The sequence below is a fragment of the Aotus nancymaae genome, unplaced genomic scaffold, assembly GCF_030222135.1.
Source record: "Aotus nancymaae isolate 86718 unplaced genomic scaffold, 86718_ANA_hifiasm-v0.15.2.pri h1tg000049l, whole genome shotgun sequence".
NCBI lineage: Eukaryota > Metazoa > Chordata > Mammalia > Primates > Aotidae > Aotus > Aotus nancymaae.
In genome coordinates this window covers 22,883,066-22,901,549 of record NW_026988463.1, presented here as the reverse complement: position 1 = coordinate 22,901,549, position 18,484 = coordinate 22,883,066, and the positions used below count along the sequence as shown (strand labels likewise).

The 18,484-nt window shown below is 44.5% G+C and overlaps 1 protein-coding gene across 5 annotated transcripts in view; it reads right to left on the bottom strand.

The window, feature by feature from the left end:
* TNRC6A (trinucleotide repeat containing adaptor 6A) overlaps positions 1–18,484 on the bottom strand; it is a 219,026-nt gene that overhangs the window by 123,191 nt on the left and 77,351 nt on the right. The window lies entirely within an intron of this gene.

The following is an 18,484-nucleotide window of genomic DNA, read 5'->3' as shown; positions in this document are numbered from 1 at the left end:
TTGTTTTTGAACATCTTGGGTTCAAGCAATTCTCTTTTTTCAGCCTCCCGAGTAGCTGACATTACAGGTGTGTGCAACCACGCCCAACTATTTTTTGTATTTTGTATTTTAGTAGAAATGAGGTTTCATCATGTTGGTCAGGCTGGCCTCAAACTCCTGACCTCAGGTGATCCACCCACCTCGGCCTCCCAAAGTGCTGGATTTTATAGGCATGAGCCACCATGCCCAACCTTAATGTTATAATTTTCAAAAGCATTTTATTTCACTGCATTTGTTCCACAGAATAATGTCACAATTTATGTTAGAAAAGATGAATACAAACACGCAATCTCCTTGTCCCAGTGTCTATCCTCACACTCTTACCAATACCACCACCCTTCCTGCAAATAGGCTGAGGTGTATTATGGTTTTAAGATACTGCTGAATGCTGGTCTGTGTATCAGCATCATGCTGGCTTTGTGGGAGACTTTCTTTTCTCTGTATACGAGGTTGAACCATACTAAATTGCCAATATTCAACAGTTTTGTAGTTACAGAAATGTCAATTTTATTAGAGAAGATCTAAATAAATGGAAGAACGTTCCATGTTCATGGATCAGTATCGTTGAGATGGCAATACTCCTGAAATTGATCGAGAGCTTTAATACAATCTATATTGAAATCCCGTCTGAATTATTCATAGAAACTGACAAGCTGATCCTAAGATTTGTATGAAAATGCAAGGTACCCAGAATAACCAAAGCTACCTTGAAAAAGAACAAGGTTGGAGACTCTCACTCCTTAATTTCAAAAGTTACTACAAAGCCCAGTAGTTAAATAGTTTGATGATGGCATAAAAACAGACATAAGAAACAAAGGAATAGAATTGACAATCCAGATGTAAATTCTCACATTTATAATCAATTGATTTTCAGTAAGGATGTCAAAACAATTTAGTGGGGGAAAGATTAGTTTTTTCAACAAATTTGTATTGGAACAACAGAATATTCAAGTAAAAAAGAAGCAAGCATGACCTTACCTCATAGCATGTGCAAACATTAACTTAAGATGGATGAAACACCTAACTGCAAGAGCTAAAACTATAAAGACAAAATCTAGGGGCAAATCTTTATGATTTTGGATTTGGCAGTGGTGTCTTAGATATAATACCAAATGCACAAGCAACAAAAGAGAAAAATAGATAAATTGTACATTATCGAACTTAGAAACTTTGGTGCACCAAATGAACTACCAAAAAAGTGAAAAGACAATCCATATAATGGGAGAAAATATTTGCAAATCACAGATTTGATTAGGAAATTGTATCTAGAAAATAAAGAACCCTTACAACTTAGTGATAAAAAGACATATAATCCAAATGAAAAATGTACAAAGAATCTGTATAGCCATTTCTCCAAGGCAGATAAACAAATGAACAGTAATCAGATGAAAAGATACTAATATCATTAGTCATCAAGGAAATGCAAATCAAAACCACAATGAGATATGACTTCCCACCACTAGGATGGCTATAATAGAAAAGGCAGATAATAACAAGTGCTGACAAGAAGATGGAGAAATTGCAATCTTCATACAACACTGGTGGAATGTAAAACGGTGCAACCGTTTTTCAGCAACTGCAGACTGAAAAATATAGTCTGACAGTTCCTCCAAAAGTTAAACATACGCCGGGGGCAGTTGCTCACACCTGTGGTCCCAGCGCTTTCGGAGACCGAGGCAGAGGGATTGCCTGAGCTGAGGAGTTAGAGACCAGCCTGGGCAACGTGGCGAAACCCCACCTCTACAAAAGATAGACAAATCAACTGGGTGTGGTGATGCATACCTGTAGTCCCAGTTACCCTAGGGGGCTGAGGCAGCAGGATTACTTGAGCCCCCCCCCAAAAAAAAAATATATATATATATTTTTGAGATGGAGTCTTGCTCTGTTGCCCGGGTTGGAGTGCAGTGGCACAATCTCGGCTCACTGCAACCTTCGCCTCCAGGGTTCAAGCAATTCTCCTGACTCAGCCTCCTAAGTAGCTGGGATTACAGGTGAGCACCACCACACTGCACCTGGCTAATTTTCATATTTTTAGTAGAGATGGGGTTTCATCATGTTGGCCATGATTGGCCAGGCCGGCCTTGAACTCCTGACCTCAGCCTCCCAAAGTGCTGAGATTACAGGCATGAGCCACCACACCCAGTCAAAAAAAAAAAAAAAAAAAAAAATTTAAACATAGAGTTTACCATATGACCCACCAACTCTACTTCTAGGTGTATACTCAAGAGAAATGAAAGCATATAGCCACACAAAAACTTGTATATGAATGTTTATAACAGTTTTATTAATAATAGTGAAAAAGTAGAACTAATGACAATGTCTATCAACGAAAAAAGGTATAAATACAATTTATTTTTTTATTGGAATTGTCTCTCTGGAGGTGATATTTGTTTTTATATATTAATTTATTTTTTGAGATGAGATCTTACTATGTTGCCTAGGCTGGCCTCAACCTCCTGGGATCGAGTGATCCTCTTACCTCAGCTTCCTGAGTAACTGAGACTAGAGATGTGTAGCTAACAAAATTTAGTACATCCATTCAATGAACTAATATTTGGCATAAAAAGGTGTTGATGGCCAGGCGTGGTGGTTCACACCTGTAATCCCAGCACTTTGGGAGGCTAAGGCAGGAGATCACAAATTCAGGAGTTCAAGACCAGCCTGATCAAAACGGTGAAATCCTGACTCTACTAAAAATACAAAAATTAGCTGAGTGTGAGGGGCACGCCTATAATCCCAGCTACTCAGGAGACTGAGGCAGGAGAATCATTTGAACCTGGGCGGTGGAGGTTGCATGAGCTAAGATCGCACCACTGCACTCCAGCCTGTGTGACAAAGCGAGACTCTGTCAAAAAAAGAAACAAAAAAGGAGTTGAATACTGATACGTGCTATGACATGGACGGCCCTTGAAAACACGTGGTAAGTGAAAGAAACTGGACACAAAGAACAACATATAATATCATTCCGTTTATATGAAATGTCTAGAATACATAAATACATAGAGAGAGGAAGTAGATTAGTGGTTGCCGAGGGCTGGGAGTGAGTGATTGGGAGATTAGGGGTGATAGTTAAAGAATGTGGGTTTTTTAGGGGGTGAATAAAATATTCTAAAATTGATTGTGCTGATGGTTGCACAACTCTGTGAATGTATTAAACTGTACATTGAATTGTACGCTTTCTTTTTTTAGAGTTGGCATCTCGCTCTGTCACCTGGAGTTAAAGTGCAGTGGGATGATCATAGCTCACTGCAGCCTCAAACTCCTGGTTTCAAGAGATCCTTACACCTCAGCCTCCCAAAGTGCTGGAATTGCAGGTGTGAGCCACTGTGCCCAGCCAAATTGCATATTTTAAGTGTGTGAATGCAGGCTATGTGAATTATGACTTGAAAAAGCTGTTAGTGAAAAAATGACAATTTCAAGTGGTCCAGTTTAATCTGCAATAGCTTAAATAGCATTGGTATACTATGGTATGGTTTGAAGATTTGAAAGAGCTGGGCATGGTCGCTCATGCCTGTAATCCCAGCACTTTGAGAAGCGGAGGTAGGCGGCTTGCTTTAGCCCAGGAGTTCAAAGCCAGCCGAGGCAACATGGCAACATCTCATCTCTACAAAAAACACAAAAATTAGCTGGCCATGGTGGCATGCACCTGAAGTCCCAGCTACTCAGGAGGCTGAGCTGGGAAGATCACTTGAGCTCCAGAGACAAAGGCTGCAGTGAGCAGAGATCGTGCCACTGCACTCTAGCCTGAGTGAGAGTGAGACCCTGCCTCACAAGAAAGAGAAAGAAAGAAAGAAAGAAAGAAAGAAAGAAAGAAAGAAAGAAAGAAAGAAAGAAAGAAAGAAAGAAAGGAAGGAAGGAAGGAAGGAAGGAAGGAAGGAAGGAAGGAAGGAAGGAAGGGAAGGAAGGAAGGAAAAAAGAAAATTTAATAGTGTTTACATGTGAAATTTGAAAGAGAGGAAGATGTATGGTCCCTGAATATAGAAGAGGAGGCAATCAGTGGGGTTATTGGGAGGCTTTTTTTTTTAAGTGTAGGAAAGAGTTGAGCTTCTTTATAGGAGTGAGAGATGTGGAAGAAATAGGAACAAAGTTGATGGATGGACTCCAAAGTCCATGTGGCAGAATTAACCTTGGAAGGAGTCCAGTCTCTCTTCCATAAGACCAGAAGGAAGGAGGAAAGGATCGGTTCAGATGCCAATTAGTTGATGGCGCAGAGAATGTTTTTCTTTACTGGCCTCAATTTCCTGAGGAAAGAAGCAGAATCAGTTGTGAAAATGACAGAAGTGGTAGCAGAGCCACGGGTTTCAGAAGCCAGGAGGTTAGAAAAGTTAGAAAGTGGCCGGGCGCAGTGGCTCACGCCTGTAATCCCAGCACTTTGGAAGGCCAAGATGGGCAGATCACCCGAGATCAGGAGTTCCAGATCAGCTAGTAAGGTGGGTGGGAGAGGGAATTCAGAGAGGCTTGGGAGCAATGAAGAGCCGGATGCCTGCAGAGGAGTGAATTCTGAGTGGCAGTGAGCCCCAGCTCCTAAAGCTCTCACTGCCGTCCCCTGTAGCCTCATTTGGGAACAGTCTCCGCCTGAGTCATCTCTGCTTCAGTCCACACAACCCCAATTCTTTCAATGTTACTCATACATTTTGGCTTTGAGGCTCTCGCTCTCTGGATAATTACCTCTGAACTTAACTGCCTTTTGGCATCCTTTCTCCCAGAACTGAATGTTCTTCCCTGGTGAGGGCTGACCCAAGTCCACCTCCCTGGTTCTGGGCCCTATACTTTCGTTAACTCAGCCTGAGATGACCAGAGCACATTTGGCAGCCTCATTGCATCAGGTCAGTGACAGACAAATCCAAGAAGAAGAGAGAAACCTGTCAGTGAATGCATCAGCACCTGTGGTAGCCATGGCAGGACAAGGGGTGGCAGGGGACTAGCGGTTTGCTATAAAGAAGCAAGAGAACAGATGTTCAACATGTTGGCTAGTGGGGAACATCTAGAGGTGTGAGGTCAGGGATCGGCTGAAACACATAGGTAGCTATTGCCCAAGGAGAGCATCTCACTGGCTAAGATAGCCACATAGGCACAGCTGTCAGGCATTTTGAGCCAAGTTACTGAGCACAGTGAATATGACACCTCTACTCCGAAGATCCATAGGCCATTAGGGTTCAGGGGTGCAGCAAGAGAGAGAGTGTGAGGGAACCCCACGGAGCACCATTTACTTATTTATTTAATATTCAGACATAGGCTGGGTGCAGTGGCTCATTCCTGTAATCCCAGAACTTTGGGAGGTTGAGGTGGGAGGCTCATCTGAGGTTAGAAGTTCAAGACCAGCTTGGCCAACATGGTGAATCATGTCTACTAAAAACACAAAAATTAGCCTGGCATGGTGGTGTGCGTCTGTAGTCCTGGCTACTTGGGAAGTTGAGGCAGGCGAATCATTTGAACTTGGGAAGCAGAAATTGCAGTGAGCCAAGATCACACTACTGCTCTGCAGCCTGAGCAACAGAGTGAGACTCTATCTAAAAAAAAAAAAAATTCAGACACAGGGTCTCACTCTGTTGCCCAGGCTGGTCTCAAACTCCTGGTCTTCAAGTTACCCTCTCACCTCAGTTTCCCAAAGTGCTAGGACTACAGGTATGAGCCACCTTGACCAGCCTCTGGGCATCTTTTGATCCCAGCTATTACCAGATACTAGAGTTACTGTGGGTCAAAAACTTTGGGCATCAGGAACCACAGGGTCCCCGATTCTGGAAGGGGTGGGATCAAGCATGGTGAAATGGATATAGCCTTTGGCGTCAGAGCTAGATTTAGAGCCAGTCTCTGCTATTCATTTACTGTGTAACGCTAGCACTTGGTGTATTGCTGAGCCTCTTACAGCTTCGGTGTCCACATCTGTTAAATGGGAATTAATAATTCTTACCCCTCAACTCTTCAGGGCTGACTGTTGGAGAAATGGTATCTGTGGCCCTTCAGCAGAGTTCTTGAACCCAGGAGGTGGAAGTTGCAGTGAGCTAAGATTGTGCCACTGCACTCCAGCTTGGGCAACAGAGTGAGACTCTGCCTCAAAAAAAAAAAAAAATCTCCCCAAAGACCCTGGCAAAACCTCAGAAAAGGGAGAGGTCTCCCTATGTTGCTCAGGCTGGTCTCAAACTCCTGGGCTCAGGCGATCCTCCTGCCTTGGACCCTCAAAGTGCTGGGATTACAGGCTCTGGAAATAGATCGCATAGGTTTCAATCTTGGCTCTGTCTCTTACCAGCTCTGTGACTTATTCTATCCATGCCTCAGTTTATGCACCTGTGAAATGATTCCTAAGCCTGACAAGGAGACTAGATGTGCTAATATTTGCACAGTGCTTGTAATGGTAACTGGAGCACAGTAAACAATGCATGGGTGTTTAATATATCTCCAAGTGCACCCCACACCGGTCTTCCTGGCTACTGTGCCACGTTCTTTGTCTCCCACTCCAACTGCCTATGATCATTTCTCACTACTGCTGGTGCCTCAAATGGCATTTAATCCAATCTTGGTGGTTTCAGGCAACCTATGTATATTGCTTGGATCACTTCAACCACTCTCCTGTAATACCCAAACCACCACTTCTTCCACATGAATGTGCTTGTGAAACCACTGAGGACCTTGTAGATTCTGATTTGGAATCTGGGACAAGCCTGAGATTCTGCACTTTTTGTTTTCCTTTTAAATTTTTTTGTAGAGTTGGGGTCTCACTATGTTGCCCAGGCTGGTCTCAAACTCCTGGCCTTAAGCAATCCTCCCACCTCAGCCTCCCAATGTACTGGGACTGCAGACGTGAGCCGCCTTGCCTAGCCACCCCTCATATTTGACCCATCATCTTTGAGCTAAACAAGCACCTTTAGCATGAATTCTTTTCCAGGGAGTCTTCATACATTCAACCACATAAAAAGAACAGTATTTTTTTCTTCCCACCATTAGTTGTTCCTTTCTTGAGTCAATAACATAGTAATCCTATCCTGAGGGACAGAATCTCAGGCAAATGCTGGGGGGGACCCATTAATTCCAGGCTCAAGGGGGTTGAGCCTAGAACTGAGGTTGAGCCAATGAGTGCACGCCTTCCCCCTAGGCAACTAGTGATTGGTTCAGGGATGGTGACGGGGCCAAATCAACCATCAGGACTGAAAAGATTCAATCCTGTACTTTTGCTTGAAACACTGATAAAACAGACTTATTTTTCCATGCCAAATGTCCACAAACGTGGCCACAGCTTTAAAAGCTTGTGGAAGGCTGGGCGCAGTGGCTCACACCTGTAATCCCAGCACTTTGGGAGGCCGAGGCAGGCAGATCATGAGGTCAGGAGTTCGAGACCAGCTTGACCAACATGGTGAAACCCCGTCTCTACTAAAAATACAGGTGGTGGGGGGTGTCTGTAATCCCAGCTACTCAGGAGGCTGAAGCTGGAGAATCTCTTGAGCTTGGGAGACAGAGGTTGCAGTGAGCTGAGATCATGCCACTGCACTCCAGCCTGGGTGACAGAGCAAGACTCCGTCTCAAAAAAAAAAAAAAAAGAAAAAAGCAAGTTTGTGGCAGCCAGCTGGTCAGGCATGGTGGCTCATGCCTATGATCCCAGCACTTTGGGAGGCTGAGGCAGGAGGATCACTAGAAGCCAGGAGTTCAAGATCAGCCTGGACAGCATATCAAGACCCTTTTTCTATCTATCTATCTATCTATCTATCTATCTATCTATATCTATATATATATATATAGATATATATATGTATATATGTATATGTATATGTGTGTGTGTGTGTTTGTGTGTGTGTAAAAAGTAAAAATGTAAAAGCTTCTGGGCTTTTATACTCTGGGCTTCTGTGACTTGCAGCTGGAAAACACTATAGCTGACACAGGTTAACATCATAACTTGGGATGATTGTATGCATAGCCTTCAATCAGTATTAGATACCCTTGGGGTAGAATTTCCCTCCCACCACTTGCTCACTGCCTGATATCACTTCTAAGAGTTTCAGTTTCTTCAGCTACAAGAAGAGGAAAACAGAAACACCTTTATTATGGGATTAAATGAGATGGTGGATTAGCACATCTTATGAAGAATTTAGCACAGGGCCCAGCACACTCTGGTGCCAGCAATCAATGACACATTATCTAATGTGGTTTTTCTGAATCAAATTAAAGCTTCAGGGCCCCAACAGCCCAAGAGATCTGCAGGAAGTTTCAGCTCAGCCATCAGAGGGCAGTAGTCCAGAGAGGGCTCACAATTTTTCTAAATTTTTTCAAGAGACAGGGTCTCACCAGGCGTGGTGGCTCATGCCTGTAATCCCAGCACTTTGGGAGGCCGAGGTGGGCGGGTCACAAGGTCAAGCGATCGAGACCATCCTGGCCAACATGGTGAAATCTCATCTCTACTAAAAAAGTACAAAAATTAGCTGGGTGTGGTGGTGTGTGCCTGTAGTCCCAGCTACTTAGGAGACTGAGGCAGGAGAAACGCTTGAATCCGGGAAGCAGAGGTTGCAGTGAGCCAAGATCGCGCCTCTGCACTCCAGCCTGGGTGACAGAGCAAGACTCTGTTTAAACAACAACAACAAAAAAAAAACCAGACTGGAATGCAGTGGTGTGATCATAGCTCACTGCAGCCTTGACCTCCTGGGTTCAAATGATCCTCCTGCCTCAGCCTCCCATGTAGCTGAGGTTACAGGTGCACACCACCACACCCAGCTACTTTTTACATTTTTGTAGAGATGGGGTCTTGCTATGTTGTCCAGGCTGGTCTCAAACTCCTGGCCTCAAGCGATCCTCCTGCCTGGGCCTCCCTTGGCTCACTAGTCTTATACTCAGATCACTGCAGTTAGGGTCATTGTCTGCGTTCACATGTTGGGTGAGTTTTTGGAAATAGGAGGCCTGGTTTCTATTGTGCTAGGCTTAGACACGGGGGCCTGGCTATGCTGGGAGCCTCAGGCAAGAGACCAAGTGTCCACCATGAGGTCCTTTCCCTCTAAAGCACTGCCACTTTCCCAGGGTGTTGTAGGAGGAGAGACGTGGGTCCTCTGTTCTTGTGGGGTCTGCCAGTCTCTGGCCCATTTCTAGTCCTGGGGACTCTTCTGCTCCCCTCGGCTGTCACTGCTCTGCCCTTCCTCCCTTTGAGATACCTGTGTTTCTCCTCTTGTCCTTGGAAATGACCCCATACATGTCCCAGAATAAATAATATGTTGAAAAACAAAGCCAGAAATGAGGGTTGTTTAGGGGGTTGCTTCTACTTTCTTCCATGTTAGCCAATCCTCTTTAAAAAAAAAATTATTTTGAGATAGGGTCCCACTCTGTCACCCAAGCTGGAGTGCAGTGGTGGTCTGGTTCTGCAGCCTTGACCTCCTGGGCTCAATTGATCTTCCCATCTCAGCCCCCTGAGTAGCTAGGACTATAGGCACATGCTACCATACCCAGATAATTTTTGTATTTTTTGTAGAGACGGGGTTTTTGCCATGTTGCCCAGGCTTGTTTTGGCCTCCTGGGCTCAATCAATCCTTCCATCCCAATCTCCTGAGTAGCTAGGATGACAGGTGCATGCCACCACACCTGGCTAATTTTTTATTTTATTTATTTATGCATTTCGAGATGTAGTCTCGCTCTGTCACCCAGGCTGGAGTGCAATGCTGCAATCTCAGCTCACTGCAACCTCCACCTCCTGGATTCAAGTGATTCTCCTGCCTCATCCTCCTGAGTAGCTGGGATTACAGGCATGTGCCACCATGCCGGGTTAATTTTTGTATTTTTAGTAGAGATGGGCTTTCACCATGATGGCCAAGATGGTCTTGAACTCCTGACCTTAAGTAATCTGCCTGCCTTGGCCTTCCAAAGTGTTGGGATTACAGGCATGAGCTACTGCCCGGCCTAGTTTTTAATTTTTTTGTAGAGACTGGATCTCACTTTGCTTAGGCTGGTCTTGAATTCCTGGACTCAAGCGATCCTCCCACCTTGGCCTCCCAAAGTGCTGGGATTACAGGTGTGAGCCTCTGCAACCCTCTTCTGGGAGACAACACAAAGTTTGGTTTCCTTTTTAGAGCAAGGGAGGGAAAAATCCGCTGGAAATAAAAGGAGTCCGTATCTCACTACATCATCTTAATAGTATGAGTGTGTTTATTATTATTATTTTTGATGGGATTATTCTGCTTATTAAATGATTATTTTAATATACTACAGTTGGGAATATATTACTGGTTAACTCTAAGGTAAATGTGACTTTGGCTCAAATCCGAGACCTCTGAGATGTGTGATAAGTAGTTTAGTGCAGTGTGTCTAGTGCCTACAGGAACCGTGGCAAATATTAGCACACCTGGTTTTCCTCCCTGAGTCTTCACTAAGAACAGCTCCTGGTGAGATATCTAGAGTTGACTGCCTTTTAGACAAAGAGTGTAAATTTCAGAGTTACACGTATAGTATGACATCATTTATATCTATCTATCTATCTATCTATCTATCTATCTATCTGTCTATCTATCTATCTATTTTTGAGACAGGGTCTTGCTCTGTCACCCAGGCAGGAATGCAGTGGTGCAATCATGGCTCACTGCAGCCTGTTTTCTATTTTATTTTATTTATCTCCCCTTTTCTATTTTATTTTATTTTATTTTATTTTATTTTATTTTATTTTATTTTATTGAGGTGGAGTCTTGCTCTGTCCCCCAGGCTGGAGTGCAGTGGCGTGATCTTGGCTGACTGCAACCTCGACCTCCTGGGTTCAAGCGATTCTTCTGCCTCAGCCTCCCGAGTAGCTGGGACTACAGGTGACCACCACCACGTCTAGCTAATTTTTTAATTTTTGTAGAGATGAAATTTCACCATGTTGGCCAGGTTGGCCTCGAACTCCTGGCCTCAAGTGATCCGCCCGCCTCAGCCTCGCAAAGTGCTGGGTTTACAGGCGTGAGCTACTGAACCCAGCCTCCCTTTTCTATTTTAAAATTACAATCTCCAGGGTTTCCTTGGGGTTTGTCGGAGGCCTGAAACAGACGGAAAAGGGTGAAGATCTTTGCTACTTAGAGCCATGACTCAACCAGATTTCAGAGAAAGGACTCCCTGTCTCTTTCTTATACAAAAGAAACACTGTAGCAATGAAAACCCCATGTTAGAGACCCAAAGGTCAAAAAGCAAAGCAAAGTATACTTTGTGGCCACCCTGACTTGGTGTTGCCTCACTCCTCTCCTAGTCACTCTTTTTTTTCTTTTAATTGTAAGTTAACTTGCTAGAACATTATTTTAATTGCACACACAATATATGAATATATACCCTCCTTTAAAAAAGGTAAAACCTAGGAAATAAGAGTGATGTGTCCTTTAATTGCTACTGTCAGTCCTGGGCTTCTCTTTTCTGCCCAGATCAGTGAGTTTACAACGTATCCTTTCAGATGTCTGTCTCTCCCTCCCTCCATTCCTTCCTTTCTTTTTTTTTCTTTCTTGAGACAGAGTCTCACTCTATTGCCCAGGCTGGAGTGCAGTGGCACAATCTCAGCTCACTGCAACCTCTGCCTCCCAGGTTCAAGTGATTCTCCTGCCTCAGCTTCCTGATTAGCTGGGACTACAGGCATGTGCCACCATGCCCGGCTAATTTTTGTATTTTTAGTAGAGATGAGTTTCGTCATATTGGCCAGCCTGGTCTCGAACTCCTGGCCTCAAGGGGTCTTCCCGCCTTGGCTTCCCAAAGTGCTAGGATTACAGGCGTGAGAAGTTTTTTAAAATATTTCCCTTTTCTCCAGAATCTACACTGTATTACTGTGTATGTGCTCGATGCTTTATTTAGAAATATAAAATGGGTTGGGCACAGTGGCTCATGCCTGTTATCACAGAACTTTGAAAGGCCACAGTGGGAGGATCGCTTGAGGCCAGGAATTCCAGGTTGCAGTGAGCTATGATTGCACCACTGCACCTCAGCCTGGGTGACAGAACAAGACTGTTTCTATAAAAAGAAAAGAATATTGATTAGAGAAAAGGCTAATCAGGGCTTGAGAGCAGGCTTAACTATCTACCCTACAAAGACCTTATATTTCTTCCCATGGAACACAGTTGAAAGATTTCATTTATTTAATCCTACATACATTACAAAGAAAAGAACTTATTTTCTCTGTAGTTGTCTTATTAAGCACTACTGATTATAGTTGCTTAGAAGTGTGAATGTGGATTTAAGAGGTATTACTCTACTGGGTTGGCATTATACAGTCAAAATGCAAAGCAAAGTATTTGTTATTGAATAGATTTGGGTTCAGAACTATTGCTACTGTGCCATCTTGGGTGACTTTCTTTACATCACTGACTTTTGTTTCCCTTATCTGTGAAATGGAGATGAAGTAAAATAATACTTATGAACAGATTGGAATAATGCTTTTTGTTTTCACGTAGTAGGCACCCAATTAATATTAAGCCCATTTTATCATAATAGAAATTATTTTTGTGAGCCTGGTTTGCCATAGAATACAGAAAGATACCATCCCTTGAAGCTTTTTGTTGAGGAAAAAAAAAAAAAAAAACCCCACTTTTGAAGACCATAAATTGGAAACTTCTGGCTAAGTAATTTCCCTTCCTTGTTATTTCCTATGTATTTTCCATTAAAATTTTTTTTCTTGGCCAGGCATGATGGTTTATGCCTGTGATATCAGCACTTTGGGAGACTGAGGTGGGAGGATCACTTGAGGTCAGGAGTTTGAGACCAGCCTGGGCAACATGGTGAGATTCCCATCTCTATAAAGAATACACAAATTAGCTGGACATGGTGGCATGTGCCTGTAGTTTCAGCTACTCAAGAGGCTGAGACAAGAAGATTGCTTGAGCCCAGGAGTTTGAGACTTCAGTGAGCCATGTGCTCCAGCCTGGGTGACAGAATGAGAGCCTATCTCAAAATAAATGAATAAATTAATAAAAATATTTTTTTTTCTTTGAGCCTAGGAGTTTGAGACCAGCCTAAGCAACATAACGAGACCTGGTCTCTACAAAAAAATTTTAAAAATTAGCTAGGTGTGGTGGTAAGTGTCTATAGTCCTAGCTAACTGGGAAGTTGAGGCAGGAGGATTGCTTGAGCCCACAGGTTTGAGACTGCAGTGAGCAGTGATTGCACCAGCACACGTTAGCCTAGGCAACAGAGTGAGACCCTGTCTCAAAAAAATTTTTTTTCTCATAGCATGTATCACCATATAACTGACTTTATATGTGCACTTATTCATTTTGTTTATTGTCTGTTCCTCCCCTAAAATGTGAGCTCTGTGAGGGCAGCAATTTATATCTGTCTTGTTTGTTGCTGTATCCCTGGCGGCTAGCCCAGTGCCAGCACATGTGAGCTCCTTAAAAATGTGCTGAAGGGATAAATGAATGAATGAATATTCCTTAATTTTCTCCAGGCCCATCATGTGGTCCCATGGACCGAGAACATTTGGAGTCTAAGGAAGAATTCTCATCAATGTGTGGATTTCAGCCTCCACTCCTAAATGTCTTCTTCAATCTGTCCTTGATCCAGGTCCATACCAGACATCCTCCTGCGTGGCCAAGCCTTCGGTGTCAAATCCTGTCAACCTTCCTCACTGCCACCAGAGGGCTCTTCCTAAAGCGTTGGCTTTGATCGTGCCACTCTTCTCTGAAAGAACCTATGTTGCTTGTTTGTTTGTGTCTATTTTGTATCTTGATGGTTAATATCTCCAAGTGGTTGGATGCCAACCCTCTGTCTAGTTCAGATTCCCACGTTTATATCAGTTAGGGTAATTTGTTAGGTTTATATCAATTAGCATAGTTCATTACACTTATATCAATTAGCATAGTTAGGATGTACCCGGCTTTTTGTTTGTTTGTGTTTTCTTGTTTGTTTATTTTGTTTTTTTGGAGACAGGATCTTGGCTCTTTTGCACAGGCTGGAGTGCAGTTGCCTGATTATAAACCATGACAGCCCCGAACTCCTGGGATCAAGCGATCCTCCCATGTTGGCTTCCCAAATTGCTGGGTTACAGGCATGAGCCACTGTGCCTGGCCATGGCATTTCTTTTTAAACCAAAACATACCTCTAACTAGTTTAACCAATGTGGAAATTCACTGTATCCCATAGAGTCCAATTCTGAGTAGAGTTCAAGTCTGATTTGACCCAGTGGCTCTGGGTGCATTTGCCTTGGTTCATTCCTATATAGGTTTCATTCCTAGGCTCATAGAGAGAAAGCAGCTACAGTGCTGGCCTCACTTCTACACTCAACGATGTCCAGAAGGGGAGAGATGTACGCATCTTGAGGCTCCCCCTTAAGGATCATGAGCCCCTTGTCTGACTTCCCTCTGGATCTCACTGGACTTAGTTGGATCATTGCCCAGTCTTAAAATCACTCTTTAGGCAAACGCTATGCCCTGATTGACAGGCTTGGATTTCTGAATCAATCACTGACATGGAGGATGAAATAGAATTTGTTTTTATCTCTCAGGCTCCACACTTTTCCTGCTTCCCTGGAGGTGAGGGTCAATGCCTCAGGTGGCTCCAGAAGGGTGGAGAGGAGGTGGAAAGGGCCCTGGTGAGACCACACCATCTCATTCACAATGTAGCTCATAGAAGCCTATACACCATCCCTTCAATGATCACAATTGTTATTTTTAAACAATTTGAGTATATAAATACAAGAATGGGTAGGGAGTCACCTACTAGGGAAGAAAAGAAACATTTTCAAGAAAGTTGGAACAGCCTAAAGACGAATTGCATGACCTCCTCTCCCCCCCCTCCTCTTTCTTCTTTTTCTCCTTCTTCCTTTTCTCTTCTTTCCTCCTTCTCCTCCTCCCCCTTGTCCTCCTCCCCATCTTACTCCTCCTCCCCCTTCTCCTTTTCTTCCTCCCCCTCCTCCCCATCTTACTCCTCCTCCCCCTTCTCCTTTTCTTCCTCCCCCTCCTCCCCCTCTTCCTCTTCCCCCTCTTCCTCCTCCCCCTCCTCCTCCTCCCCCTTCTCCTCCTTCTCCTCCTCTTCTTCTTCGTTTTCCTCCTCCCCTCCTGTCCTTTGCAAGGACATGGATGAAGGTGGAAACCATCATTTTCAGCAAACTAACACAAGAACAGAAAACCAAACACCGCATGTTCTCTCTCATAAGTTGAACAATGAGAACACATGGACACAGGGAGGGGAACATCACACATTGGGGCCTGTCAGGGGGTTGGGGGGCTATGGGAAGGATAGTATTAGGAGAAATACCTAATGTAGATGACAGGGTGATGGGTGCATCAAACCACCGTGGCATGTGTATACCTATGTAACAAACCTGCATGTTCTGCACATGTACCCCAGAACTTAAAAGTATTTAAAAAATAAAGACAGGCAAGTGCATTATCTTATTTAAACCTCAAAAAACTCTGTGAAGTGGGCCCTAGGACAGTCTCCATTTAACAGAGAGCATAAGGAGCTTGGCCAAGGACACAGCGCTAGTATGTGCTGTAGAGCTGAGAGCTGAGTGTCTGTTCCACCCCAGATGCAGACTCCCAACCATCCAAGTAGCTGCCATCATTATCCCCATTTTGCAAATGAGAAGACTGAGGCTCAGGGCAAGATGTACCTAAGACCATGGGGTTTAGGAACGAAATCCAAATGCAGGCAGAAAGCAGAGATCGGGCTTCCCAGCGTGACGCCATACCACCCTGCAGAGGCCTCTGTCACAGCTCCGATCCGATTGTGCAGTTCTTAGTTATTTTCATGCCTGTCTCCATTGACCACGTAGAGGCACTTTAAGAGAGAAAAGATCAGATCTATTCTCTGCTTCTTCAGCTCCAACACTGTTTTGGCACTTAATCTACTATGCAAATGTTCGCTGAATGAATCAAATGATCAACAAATGAAAGAAAGAATGCGTAAATAACTATTTGTGAAGCACCCAGACACGGGGTGGCTTGCGATGAGAAGGGTTTAGAAATATTCTTAGCAAATTGGGGAGGTGTGTGAGCCTCTGTTTCTGTAGCCACAAGAAGAAACAAAACCCTTGGAAAGGAAAAAAGAAAGAAAATGGGGCGTAACAAGGATTCCAGGCTGAAATCCATGATGTCACCCTAAATTGGATGTCTGGACTTGGTGAACAAAGGCTCTGGTGACATGGGCCCTGGCTGGGCCGGCTGCTCAGCTTGCGTGGGGGAAGAGGTTAAAGTGAACTGCCCCAGAGTCCATCTCCACCCCAAGCTTTCGCCCAGACGCCTCTGCATGCAGCAGGTATCTCATCCAAGAGAAAACCAGGACAGGAAATCGCGTTGCCATGGAGACCAGAGAGGCCCTTCCAGACACAGGGGAAAACAAACACGTTCTGGTTGGACTTAACCCCCACGAAGCCAGGTCTGAGAGGTCCTGGTTTTCACTAGAAATGTCCAGTGGGCTCTCCTCCAAGGCCCCCCGACATCCTCAGCACTAAAGGCTGAATGACAGTGCTAGCCCATGAGGAGTCCTAGGGGTCATGTCAACCCAGGGCTGAGGGATGAATCCATTTTGTGCCCAGATCTAAGACCTCTGTCTCCTTCAGAGCTGGGAGCTGAATAGACAACAGTTGTGTCAGACACGTTTTTACACATTTTGGATCTCGAACTCATTTAATCCTCATGACAACTCGACAGAGAAGACGTAGTTATTACTATCATACCCATTTTACTGATGAGCAAACTGAGGCACAGATGGAGTGGCTCACCCAAGGTCACCAGATAATTGGTGGTGGCACCAGAATTTAAGACACTTTCGGCCAGACGTGGTGGCTCACACCTGTAATCCCAGCACGTTGGGAGGCCGAGGCGGGCAGATCACCTGAGGCTGGGAGTTTGAAACCAGGCTGACCAACATGGAGAAACCCTGTTTCTACTAAAAATACAAAAATTAGCCAGATGTGGTGTAATTCCAGCTACTTGGGGAGCTGAGGCAGGAGAGCCGCTTGAACCTGGAAGGTGGAGGTTGCGGTGAGCCGAGATCATGCCATTGCACTGCAGCCTGGGTAACAAGAGTGAAACTCCACCTTAAAAAAAAAAAAAAAATACACTTTCAAAGTGCTTGGGCAATAGATCTTTGTGCTGAAGAATATAGTATGGCTGGGCACGGTGGTTCGCACCCATAATCCCAGCACTTTGGGAGGCCAAGGCCAGCAGATTGCTTGAGTCCAGGTGTTTTGAGACCAGCTTGGGCAATAAAGTGAGACTTCATCTCTACAAAAAAAAAATAAACAAAATTAGCTGGGGATTGTGGCACATGCCTGTAATCCCAGCTACTCAGGAGGCTGAGATGGGAGGATCACTTGAACCCGGGAGGTGGAGGTTGCAGCGAGCTGAGCTCATGCCACTGCACTCCAACCTGGGCAACAGAGCAAGGCCCTGTCTCTCCCCTTTCTGCCAAAAAAGAATACAATATGACCTTGGGTAAGCTAATTTGTCTTTCTGAGTCTCCGGTTTCCCCACTGGTGTATACGTCACTACCTTGAGAGATTATTGTGAAATTTGCTGTATATTTTTTGAGCACTTACTGTATGCTAAGCACTATCTCGGGCCCTGGAAGTATCATGGAAAAGAAGACAAACACAAGTCCAGGATCACACAGGCTGTGGATGGGCAGGTGCTTCCGGTTCAGAGAGAGAGGCCCCTCTGGAAGCCCTGAGTTTGGAAGGGGTTGGCCTCTTGGAAGAAGCACAAGAAGACCAGAGGGGCTGAAGTTCCCAGGAGCATGGAGGCAAGTGTCAGAAGCTGGATTCTGTAGGGACCAGGATAGCTTCATCTCTAACTGGAAGATGGAGGCTTCTTCCAAGGCCTGACTCAGAGTGAGGTCAGAAGAAAGTCAAATTTCTTTTTTTCTTCTTCTCTCTCTTTTTTTTTGAGACGGAGTTTTTACTCTTGTTGCCCAGGCTGGAGTACAATGGTGTGATCTCAGCTCACGGCAACCTCCGCTTCCCGGGTTCAAGTGATTCTCCTGCCTCAGCCTCCCGAGTAGCTGGGATTACAGGCATGTACCACCGCACCCGACTAATTATGTATTTTTAGTAGAGACAGGGTTTCTCCATGTTGGTCAGGCCGGTCTCTAACTCCCAACCTTAGGTGATCCACCTGCCTCGGCCTCCCAAAGTGCTGGGATTACAGGCATAAGCCATTGTGCCCAGCCATATAAAGAAAGTTATATTGACATACAGTCACACTCATTAAGAATTGTCTATGGCTGCTTTTGCAATACAATGGCAGAGTTGAATAGTTGTGACAAAGATGTATGATCCACGGAGACCAAACTATTTACTACTGTTCTGTACAGAAGGTCACGGAGGCTTGGACAAGACACTCCTGGCTTTGGGGTGCAGAGTCTAATTAGGGAGAGCTCATGCATCAGGATCTTTGAAGGGGAAGAGAGGCTGGGAAACAGCAGTTCCCTGTGAGTTAGTGTTGATACCTATAATACCTTTATACCTACTAGGGCTTACTAGGTGTGGGGCACTCTTCTTATTTTAACTCATTAAGTCCTCAGGTCTATGGTT